The sequence below is a fragment of the Aotus nancymaae genome, unplaced genomic scaffold (assembly GCF_030222135.1).
Source record: "Aotus nancymaae isolate 86718 unplaced genomic scaffold, 86718_ANA_hifiasm-v0.15.2.pri h1tg000011l, whole genome shotgun sequence".
In the NCBI taxonomy this organism is placed as follows: Eukaryota; Metazoa; Chordata; class Mammalia; order Primates; family Aotidae; genus Aotus; species Aotus nancymaae.
The window spans coordinates 57002100-57014361 of record NW_026988422.1 but is presented as its reverse complement, the minus strand read 5'-3'; the positions used below and the strand labels follow the sequence as shown (position 1 = coordinate 57014361).

Genomic DNA, 12262 nt, shown 5'->3' with positions numbered 1-12262 from the left:
TATCTTAATTGTTAAATGGTTTATTCTACTGATTAGATATTTTGAATAGTCAACCAACTTTACATTCCTGAAATAAACACAGCTTGGTAGTCAAATTTATTGAGTATATTGAGGGATTCTGTTTGCTAATATTTTGTTCAGAAACTTCACATCTATATTTTTGAGACAGATTGGCCTGTAAAGTTTCCTTTCTTGTAATAATGCCCTTGTGAAATTTTGTATTAACAGAATTGAGGCTGGATTATAGTTTTAGCAAGGCTCTGTCTTCCTTTGATTTACTTCCATTACTAGGGCGTACTTTTCCAGGTATTCCAGATGAAAGCCTGGGGTGTTCAGTGTAGCCCATTCCTCTGGTAGGTCCTGAAAACTAATCCTTCTCTTCTTAACAAGATGAGAATGCCCAAAACTAATTTTAACATGTCCCTTTGTTTTCTATAATTCTTTTGAATTGGTAGTTTTAGAGGCTTATTAGATTTAGCTTTTTTTCCCCCCAGAAATACTTCATTGGTGGTGTTCAGAAGGCATGCAGTAGCCGATTATCATCCTTTCTCTTGTGATGAAAATAGCAGTACTCCTTTCATCATCTTTGTCTGGGTTTATTCATTAAGGTTTGCAAAATGTCTATACTCCAATTCTGTCATCTTTTCTTCATTTTAAAGAAGAATAATGATGTTAATATATGTAAGAACAGTAAACTCTAAACCATGACTTAAAAAGGAGAGGTGCAGATAAGCTTTAACAGAGAGATTGTGTGAGGTAGTTGAAAGAAGATAGATCTAGAAATCAAAAGAGCAAGAGTTCTATTCCATGCTCTGTTAATTTACTAAGTTATATGACCTTGCATAACTCACTTAACTTTTTGGACAAGTAATGTCACATTTGAAAAGTAGAGTTTTGGGATCTCACATTTTTTTCAGCTCTAAACTTGTATGATTAAATTGAACACATCTGCTATTCATCTATACACATCTACAGGTATATTGTACTCTAGATGTATAGCTAAAGAATAGCCCATTTTATTTATTTATTTATTTATTTATTTTTTAAAGATGGAGTTTCACCATGTTGGTCAGGCTGGTCTTGAACTCCCGACCTCAGGTGATCCGCCCGCCTTGGCCTCCAAAGTGCTTGGATTACAGGCGTGAGCCACCATGCCTGGCCAAGAATAGCCCATTTTAATTTAACTTTTCCTTTTTGGTTAAAGACTCAAAACAAGTTTTGCTATTGTGTTGTGCACATCTGTGTACTATGTTTGCTATATAGCATAGGCTATGTATGTACGTGTTAAGGTGCTATAAAGCTCCTTATAACTTGATAAATGTTGTGTCACTTTTGTTAATGTCGGGAACTGCTGACTGTAGAGTCTCTCACATCAGAGGTCTGTGTTTCTTCTCATGGATAACATCATGAAAGTAGGGGGAGGGAATCTATGTTTTTAATAATTTTTTCAAGAAAGGGAAAAATGACTTAATTCATCCCAGAACGAAATTCCACATACTGGTTTTTCTAAAATACATTTTTGTGAATAAAAGTTTCTTACTCAGAAGGAGTTTGGAAGAGGCATACAAACAAAAGAAGTCTCAGTGTCAAATATTTTAGCCATTAAAGCATAAATCAGCTGCAATTCTTCAGTGAGGTAGTGTCTCAGAGAAGAAAAGGACCTCTTTAATAATGTTTATTTCAGTGGGCATGTTTTTCTCATAGTCTAATAAGACACAAAGCTTATTTCTATTTCCACATTTCTACAACAGTCCATAAGTGAAATAATTTTGTTCCCTTCTTTCTATTAAGTCTTCCCTTTTTTTTTTTTCTTTTTGGCTGGCATAAATAGCTATATGTGACCAATTGAACTGATTAAGCTAAGTGATAGAATGATGCCCATTGGAAATACTTTGAAACCTATATCCATTCCTCAGATGCTATAGGTAACTCAGAGATCATAAAACTCTACTTTCTCATTTTATTATTGATAGAAAATGAAAACATGGAGGAATTGAGTTGAAGGTAGTAGTAGAAATGAGCCTTAATATAGAAAATGAAAGAAAGCACAGGTGTATAATATTACAGATAAGAAAGTGGGGAGACCCAACCACAGGCCCAAAGAAATTAAGGTGTATATGCTGATACTTTTGTTTTTTTTTTTTGAGACGGAGTTTCATTCTTGTTGTTCAGGCTAAAGTGCAGTGGAGTGATCTTGGCTTACCTGTGCCGCCCAGGTTCAAGCGATTCTCCTGCCTCAGCTTGCTGAGTAGCTGGGATTACAGGTGCTTGCCACCATGCCTGGCTAATTTTTTTGTCTTTTTAGTAGAGACAGGGTTTCACCATATTGGCCAGGCTGGTCTCGAACTCCTTACTTCAGGTGATCCGCCTGCCTTAGCCTCCCAAAGTTCTGTGATTACAGGTGTGAGCCACCATGCCCAGCCTATGCTAATACATTTGAAATTTTAGATTAGCTATAAATGTTCTAGGAAAATATATATTATTAAAGTTAACTAAAGCAGGAAGAGAAAAATTGAATAGGCCCCAAACCTTGAAAAAAAAATAGAGCTGTTAAAAAACAAAACCAAAAAATATCTCTTTATCTAAAAGGAACTGGTATAGATGGTTTCACAGGTCAGTTCTATCAAACACTCAAAGAATAATTCCTATGCTATTTAACTATATCAGAGTATATAGGAAAAAATATAGGACAGTTTTCAGATTCCTTTACAGCATTAACAAAATTCTGCTACAACAACCTAATATAGCACAAAAAAATAAACAATAGAGCATTTCTACTGATGAATATACATGAAAAAGTATTGCAGATGAGCAGTCTCAGTAGGCACAAAAATAGCAACAAATGGGATCTAAAAGTATACTAAAGACAGGCTGGGCATGGTGGCTCACGCAATTCTAGCACTTTGGGAAGGGGAAAAGGGGAGGAAGGAAAAGGAAGAAAAGGGAAGGAGGGAAAGAAAGGAAATGAAGGAAGGAAAGGAAGGAAGAATGGGAAGGAGGGAATTTATTAGCTAAAGTCTTTGGTTTCTTCATCCATTTTGAAGGTATTGGACTTACACAAATGAGAGAATTAGAACTGAGAACCCAGCATAGAACCAGAACCTCCAGTGGGCTTTACAATCCATGAAATAGAGAACTAGAAGAAAGAGCAGAAAAAGAAGCTTGTCTGGACTCAAACCCTGGATGGGAAAAAAGGAGCCTCCTATAAAAAAACTGAAGTTTTAGGTTTGGACTTCATACATCATAACCTACATGGTGTAAGAATCCCCAAATTAATAAAAAACAGGTCTTAGGATAGTAATACAGCTGGGCTACTATATTAGTCCATTCTCATGCTGCTGTGAAGAAATACCCGAGACTGGGTAATTTATAAAGAAAAGAAGTTTAATTGACTCACAGTTCCCCGTGGTTGGGGAGGCCTCAGGAGACTTAGAATCATGGTAGAAGGCACCTCTTCACAGGGTGGCAGGAGAGAGAATCAGAGCCAGCAAGGGAAATGCAGACACTTATAAAACCATCAGATCTCATGAGATAGCTGATTATCCTGAGAACAGCATGCAGGAAACCACCCCCATGATCCAGTTACTTCCACCTCATCCTGCCCTTGATGCATGGGGATTATTATGATTCAAGGTGAGATTTGGGTGGGGACACAGATCCATACCATATCAGATACCTTTTAGAAGCAAATTTCATAATCCAGAATGCGTGAAATTCCCCCAGAAAAGCTTAGCTTCAATAAAGATGACCTTGTAACTTTTTAAATTTTACAAATCATATGTAGGAATGATTAGCAGATATAATAAAGGATTATACAATAAGAGACAACAAGAAAATTAGCACTTAAGACCTTGGGATAATAAAGGATAGAAAAGACTATAAAATGTATGTGTAGAAAATCATTAGAACTCCAGCCTCTCCAGCCTTTGGACTCTGGGACTTGTACCAACAGCTCCCACACAAGTTCTCAGGCCTTCAGCCTCAGAGAGTTGTATTATCTGTCACCTTCCTTGGTTTTGAGGCTTTTGGACTTGGACTGAACCACACTGTTAGTTTCCCTGGGTCTCCAGCTTGCAGTCTGTCATGGGACTTCTCATCCTCCATAATTGCATGGCCAGTTCCTCTAGTAAATATTCATTCATTCATCTGTCCATCTGTCCAACCATCTGTCTGTCCATCCATCCATCCTGTTGGTTCTGTCTCTCTGGAAAACCCTGATTAATACAGTAGACAAGGCTGAACACCTGGAATACCATACTAAATCTGTATTTAATAACTAAACACATATATAGTATTTGTTATGTGTGGGGCGCTGTTCTGAGTACTTTGTATGTATTCATTTAATCCTCAAACTGCCAGTGGTTACTGCTATAATCTTCATTTTAGAAGATGAGAAAATTGAGACACAGACGAGTGATACACAGACAAGTCACAGGTAATTTATCCAAGACCATGAAGCCAGAAAGCTGCAAATCAGGGGTTGGATACCTAACCATTTCTATATTTTGCTTCTACTTAATTGGCAAATAATTGAGAGCAACAAAATTTCTGATCAGGGAAATGTGACTATGAAGAAAAAAATATATGTAACCGATTGAAAGGCAAGTGAAGAGGAAGAACTGGAAAATACTTTAAGGCTGGGCATGGTGGCTGAAGTCTATAATCTCAGCACTTTGGGAGGCCAAGGCAGGCAGAACGTTTGAGCTCAGGAGTTTGAGACCAGTCTGGGCAACACAGCAAAACCGCATCTCTTAAAAAAAAATAAAATAAATAAATTAACTGGGTGTCGTGGTATGTGCCTGTAGTCCCAGCTCTACTTGGGGGCTGAGATGGGAGGATTGCTTGAGCCTAAAGCTGCAATTAGCTATGTTTGGACCACTGCACTCAGCCTGGATGACAAAGCAAGATCCTGTCTCAAAACAAAAAAAAAGAAAGAAGAAAAAAGAAAATACTTTGAAATATTTGCCCTTGCTGTTGAGACCTGAGGTGTTAGTAAGAGAAATAAGCAGGCAAATACAAACATCAGAGGTACAGGAGGTGCAGTTTTCAACAAGCTAAGCTCTGAAGGCCACCAAAGAAATCAGATAACAGTTAAAATAACTTTTATTTATTGAGCACTTACTGATTACCAGACACTATACTAGGTTCTTTAAATATATAAATTCTTTTTAATTCGTGAAACAACACTACTGAGTCACAAGATAGTTAAGTAACCTTCCCGAGGTCAAGTAACAAATGCAGTGAGCTGAGATTCAAAACTTGGGACTGGAGTTCAAGAGAGAAATTGGAAAAATAAGAATCAGTGTATAATTTGTGTATTAAGGGTGAAAGCTATGGGAAGTTCAAAGAGAGTAGTCAGAAACTCCTAAAATTCTACTTTTACTCAGAGTCTAAAATATACTGAGTGTTTCCTGTTAGGTACATACTAAATGCTTTGCATATATAGTCAGCCCTCCGAATCCATAGATTCAGCCAACTGCAAATTACTGTTTAAGGGCAGGAGAAGATGGGCATCCCAGCTCTGAGAGAGAAAAAGAAAGAGGGTTGAGAAGGGAGAAGCTCAAACTGAAATTTCAGATGAATTCATTCATACAATACATATGTATTTAGCACTATTATATATGCCATACACTAGTGGTTAGCATACCTGAATAAATAAAACACATACAAATTTCCTACCATTGTGGAGCTTACAATTTAAATCAAAAAACTGCTGAGAACTTGGATTAGGCAAAGACTACTTAGATATAATATCAAAAATAGTCCTTTAAAAAAAATTAACATCATCAAAATGAAAAATTCTGCTTTGCTAAAGACACTGTTAAGAGAATGAAAAGTTGGCCGGGTGCCATGGCTTACGCCTGTAATCCCAACACTTTGGGAGGCCGAGGGAGGTGGATCACCTGAGGTTGGGAGTTTGAGACCAGCCTGACCAACATGGAGAAACCCCATCTTTACTAAAAATACAAAATTAGCCAGGAATGGTGGCACATGCCTGTAATTCCAGCTACTCAGGAGGCTGATGCAAGAGAATCACTTGAACCAGGGAGACGGAGGTTGCAGTGAGCCGAGATGGCGCCATTGGACTCCAGCCTGGGCAACAAGAGTGAAACTCATCTCAAAAAAACAAAGAGAGAATGAAAAGTAAAGCCACAGACTAGGAGAAAACTTGTGCAAAACACGTCTACAAAGGGCTTGAACTCACGAGTGTGTTAAGAACTCTCAGTCGGGCGTGGTGGCTCATGCCTGTAATCCCAGCACTTTGGGAGGTCGAGGCGGGCAAATCACCTAATGTCAGGAGTTTGAGACCAGCCTGGCCAACATAGTGAAACCCTGTCTATACTAAAAATACAAGAATTTCCCGGGCGGGGTGGCGGGCGCCTGTAATCCCAGCTACTTAGGATGTGAAGGCAGGAGAATCACTTGAACCTGGGAGGGTATGTTGCAGTGAGCGGAGATTGCGCCATTGCACTCCAGCCTGGGCAACAGACTCAAAAAACAACAACAACAACAACAACAAAAAAACTCTCTAACCCTAAACCTAACAGGAAAGAAATAACATAATTTTTTAGAATAGACAAAAAATTTAAACAGATACTTCATCAAATAAGATGTGGGTACAAATAAATACAAAAAAGATGTGGATAAGTGGATGCCCAGTATTATTAGTCATTATGGATATTATGCAAATTAAAATGACAAGAGATATACCATTACATACCAAAAAAAAAAGACAATACCAATTGCTGGCCAGGATGTGGAGCAACTGTAACTCATACGTTGCAGGTGGGAATGTAAAATAATGCAGACATTTTGGGAAGCAGTATCTTACAAGGTCAGACATTCATTTACCATATGACCAAATTTCTTACGTGAAAACCTATAAAGGAATAGTATAGTGGCTTTATTTATCACCAAAACTGGAAATAACCAAGATGTACTTCAAATGGTGATTGGATAAACATAGTGATATAGGCATATGATGAAATACTACTTCGTGGTAAAAGAGAACATACTGTATGATTCCATTTATATGCCATTCCTTGTGTGTGTGTGTGTGTGTGTGTGTATGTGTGAGAGAGAGAGAGAGAGAGAGAGAGAGTTGGAGTCTCACTTTTTCACCTAGGCTGGAGTGCATTGGTACCATCTTGGCTCACTGCAACCTCTGCCTCTCGGGTTCAAGCAATTTTCGTGCTTCAGCCTCCTGAATAGTTGGGATTATGGGAGCCTGCCACCACACCCAGCCAATATTTGTTTTTAGTAGAGATGGGGTTTCACCGTATTGGCCAGGCGGGTCTCAAACTCCTGACCTCAAGTGATTCGCCTGCCCCAACCTCCCAAAGTGCTGAGATTACAGGCATGAGCCACCGCGCCCAGCCAATACGATATTCTTTAAAAGGAAAAGTTATAGGGAGAGAAAACAGATCAGTAGTTGCAGAGGCTGGGGATTGGGGGAAGAGTTTATTACAAATGGGCATCATGAGGGAATTTTTTGAGGGTGATCAAACTTGATCTGGTGGTAGTTACACAGCTATATACATTTGTCGAATCTCATAGACCTCTAAACCAAGAAGAGTGAATTTTACTGGATGTTTTCTTAAAAATGAATGAATCTATGCCCTATAGGACCATGTATATGAACTAGAGTATCTCCAAGGACCAATCTTACTCGGAAATTACAGGTATTAGATTTTTAACTAATTTTTTACTTTTGTTCAATAATGATGAACTTCTGCAGCACCATATTCCAAAATGTCATTAAGCTTCCTTATCAGGGGGCTTAATAATTAATAATTATCAAAGTGGAAATTTTGTAACTTGAGAGGAATTGAGAAAGTGTGAATAATGACGAACTTATTTTAGATGTTTTCACTTCAAAGTGGAAATTTTGTAACTTGAGAGGAATTGAGAAAGTATGAATAACGATGAACTTATTTTAGATGTTTTCACTGAGTTTTCAGAGAGGCTCACTTGTTATTGACAGTTTCAGCCCTGCCAGAGGAAGAATTTGCCAGGGAAATGACTTGTATTTTTTTAAATGTAGGAAAAAATCTGGTGGAAAGAACCTGTTGTTTTTTAAATTTCCTTGTAATAGTAATGAAAAATCAGGGAAAGTTTTTTTGAATTGTGGTTAAGTCAAGTGTGAGACCTTTGGACTTTGAAGTCATGAATGTAAACCATATTCTTCCCTTACTAGCTGTGTATATAATTTTGGGAAAGTTATTCAGCATTCCTGAACCTCATTTCCTTTCCTCAGTTTTAAGATCAAGTGAGCAAACATACCTTTTTGAGTAGTTATTAGGTAAGACAAAATATAAAAGCATCCAGCACAGTTTCTGGCACATAGTAGGTAATCAGTAAATGTTAATTCCTTTTTAATTAACATTTCCTATGCCAGTCAGTCCAGTTAGGTCTCAGGCTACAAGTTCCTACTCACTTTCTGTGGGATATGCTTCCAATATCAGTTCAGTTTTCTTTTTCTTTTTCTTTTTTTTTTTTCTTTTTGAGACAGAGTTTTGCTCTTGTTGCCCAACTGGAGTGCAGTGGCCCGATCTAGGCTCACTGCAATTTCTGCCTCCCGGGTTCAAGTGATTCTCCTACCTCAGCCTCCCAAGTAGCTGGGATTACAGGCGCCTGCCACCACACCCAGCTAATTTTTGTAATTTTAGTAGAGACGGGGTTTTGCCATGTTGGCCAGGCTGGTCTCAAACTCCTGACCTCAAGTAATCCACCCGCCTCGGCCTCCCAAAGTGCTGGGATTACACTGTGCCTGGCCATCAGTTCAGTTTTCAAAGCCTCTGCAGTGCTATTCTGATCTGTGGTGCTATTCTGATCTATTCTGTGTGTATGTCACTTAGGGGTCAGTTTGGGAACCAGGAGGTGGTCTGTACATTAGTTTGTCTCACAAAGCCCTGGATATGGTAATTAGGATCAGATTCTTAGCTGTGTAGCTGAAGGGTAAGCCTAAGTAAGAATTCACAAATTCATGGTGTCTTTCCCAAGCTCCTCCCTTCCTGTGCCTTCTTTGGTACTTTCTGGTTCCCTGGAGCTTCCCTTTCTTGTCCTCTAGCCAGAAACCTAGGGCTCTCATTGCTCTGTACTACCATGAAGTTCCACAATTTCACTTGTATCTACAGTCAAATGGCAGGAGATCAGAGAGGAAGGGAAAAAGCAAAAGGGGGATTGGCCCCATCTTCCTGGAATCACAGTTCTACTAAACAGAGACGTAGGTCCCCTTCCCATAGAGGTTTGGCTCTTGCAGGTTTCTTTTGTTGCTACCTCTGCTGCCACCACACCATCACAGGATTTCCTGGTGTCTGAGGTGTGAGAGAACAAATAAAAGAGAGGGGGACTCCCATACTCTCTGAGCTTTAGGAGTTCCATTTACTGGTCCTCAGACCAGAGCTAGAGTGATTTTCCCAGACGTCTTTCCGTGTTTTTCTTTCTTTCTTTCTTTCTTTTTTTTTTTTTTTTGAGATGGAGTTTCGCTCTTGTTGCCCAAGCTGGAATGCAATGGTGTGATCTCGGCTCACTGCAACCTCTGCCTCCAGGGTTCAAGTGATTCTCCTGCCTCAGGCTCCCGAGTAGCTGGGATTGCAGGTGCATGCCACCATGCTCAACTAATCATTGTATTTTCAGTAAAGATGGGGTTTTTCCATGTTGGTCAGGCTGGTCTTGAACTCCCAACCTCAGGTGATCCACCTGCCTCGGCCTCCCAAAGTGCTGGGATTACAGGTGTGAGCCACTGCACCTGGCCTCCGAGACATCTTTCTGTACCACAGCACTCACTTTTGGATTTCTGGCTGTGCTAAGTTCAGGCTTGTCAACCTAAAAGGAAGAAGCTGAGGCAAAATTAATATAAGTAGAAGGTTTATTTGGGACAAGGTTGAGTATTGCAACCCAGGAGCATAGATTCAAGTTGCCCTGAATGTATACTTCAATTAGTAGTTACAGGTGTTTTTTGTTTGTTTATTTATTTTTAAAATTTTTGTTTTTGTTTTTTTTTTTAGAGACAGGGTCTCTCTCTGTCACCCAGGCTGGTGTGCAGTGGCATGATCATAGTGTACTCCTAGGTTTAAGCAATCCTCTTGCCTCCCCCTCCTGAATAGTTAATACTACAGAAGTGTGCTAATTTTTTTTATTTTTTGTAGAGACAGGGTCTCACTGTGTTGCCCAGGCTGGTCTTGAACTCCTGGCCTCAAATGATCTTCTTACCTTGGCTGCCCAAGTACTAGGATTACAGGCTTAAGCCACCATACCCAGCAAGCAAGTGGATTTTTAAAAGCAAAAGAGGATAGGCAGTGGGCTGATACAAAGTTGTGTGTCAGGAATTCTCATTGGCTCACAGAAGTAACATTGACTAGTGATTGGCTATACATTGTTAAACAATAGGCAGGGTGTGGGTTATAGTGTCTGGTGTGACATTATTAGGTTTATTTCTAGCTACTTGTGGCAGTAGCAAGCATTTTCAGGAGCGAGATAATAGGTCAAAGTGTGTGGTAGGGCATGATTGCAGTCTCATTTTAATGTCTCTTTTGGCCTGATAATTAAAAGGACTTGCATTCCTCAGATAAAAGTTGTTTTCTCAGGCTGGAGGTACCAAAGAGAGAAAGGGGTGGTAAATTCCTTTCTATTTCCACAGTACTTTGAATTCTGGTCTTCTATTCCGATTCATCTTCTATTTACTTTTCAGAAAGCTTAAGTACCTACCTGTTCCATGAATTCTGTCCAGGTTTTACAGTTTCAGTCAGTAGGAGGAACAGGGTGTAGTGTATCTACTCCATCTTACCTGGAACGAGACTCTAAATTTTCTTTTAAAAGATAGCACTTGTCATATTGCCACCATCCCACTACTTTTTTAACTCAGGACTTTTCCCATGCTGCGGTACAGCTTGAATCATATTACTACCTTGCAAAAAAAAAAAAAAATCTTTATTAGATCTCCATTGTCTCTAGGGTTAAGTGCTGACTCTTTATTTTAGCACTTTAATTCCCCAGCTGCATGTATTTCATATTCAGGCCAAATAGGAATACTTGTGAATGCTAGGGAGAAGAGAACTTTCCCTCTACCCGTTGAACATTCAGTATTTGAATATGTGAGATAATCTGACAGTAGACAGATTAGCAGGGAAAAAAAAAGGCAAAATTTATTATGTGTTTGTACATAAGAGTCTCACAAAATATAAGACTTGAAGGCCAGATGATTGACATTTTTATGGCACCCTGAGCTACAGAAGGAATAGGGACTTGAGGGGAGGTGGTGACAACCTATGGGAATATGAGGGGAGGAAATGCACAGTGAGCAAAGGTTGCCTTGTTATGCAGATAAAAAGTCTCTCCTGTGATACAAGTTGTCTGGAACAGCCCTCTGAAGAATAGGTGATAGCTTGTGACAGAGTCTGGGGTGTTGACCTTTAGTCTCTTCTCCTGTGATACAGTTAATCTACCTAGTTGATAAGATTCCCAGGGAGGGAGTATATAACAATTGAGCTCCTTTTTGAAGGATCTATCTTTAGGCAGATAAGAGAACTTCAGAGAAAGCCCCTCCTGCTCTTGGGGAGAAGAAGGGGTTAGGGTCAGGAGGGCAAGAAAAGATTAGACCTTGGTTCTTTTTTAGTTCAAAGCATTCAGCACCATACTTTGGCATAATGTGTTCTGAGTCCCAGCACTGATACATAGCTATCCTATTCCACACCTATAACTTTATGTAATTCTCTCAGCCTGAAACAGTTTTTTAACCTTTCAGTTTTTGCCTCTTCAAATTTTATGCATCTTTTAAAGCTCAGATGTAATACCTTCATAAAATTTGTTGTGGTTATCTATCTTGATCTTATATTCTTCCCATAAAAGGAGTGTGTGATTTCTTCAGCCTTTGAAAAACAGCCATTTTTGTTTGTGCCTTTTTAAGGATATGTATATACACTTTGTCTTAGGATTGCTTTTATGTGTAGAGACATAGTAACTGTTTCTAGCACAGGCTATTATGCTTCAGATCCAGTAGATTCAAGTAATATTTAGTGTCTACTGTGTACTTCTTCACTTACTCACCTATAACACTTCTTTGAAATAATTATTCTAAATCTTATTCCTATAAGGACACTGAGAATATGTAAAGTAACATTATCTGAACTCTTTTACAATAGAGGTGTATTTTTTTAGTGTAGGAATTTCAATACAGGTTGTGTGTCTCTTATCCAACATGCTTGACACCCAGAAGTGTTTCAGATTTCAAATTTTTTCAGATTTGGAATGCTTAACCTGT

At 39.0% G+C, this 12262-nt stretch overlaps 1 protein-coding gene across 8 annotated transcripts in view; it reads left to right on the top strand.

Annotated features, from left to right (window-relative positions):
• NUMB (NUMB endocytic adaptor protein) overlaps positions 1–12262 on the top strand; it is a 176359-nt gene that overhangs the window by 116628 nt on the left and 47469 nt on the right. The gene's annotated exons all lie outside the window — the stretch shown is intronic.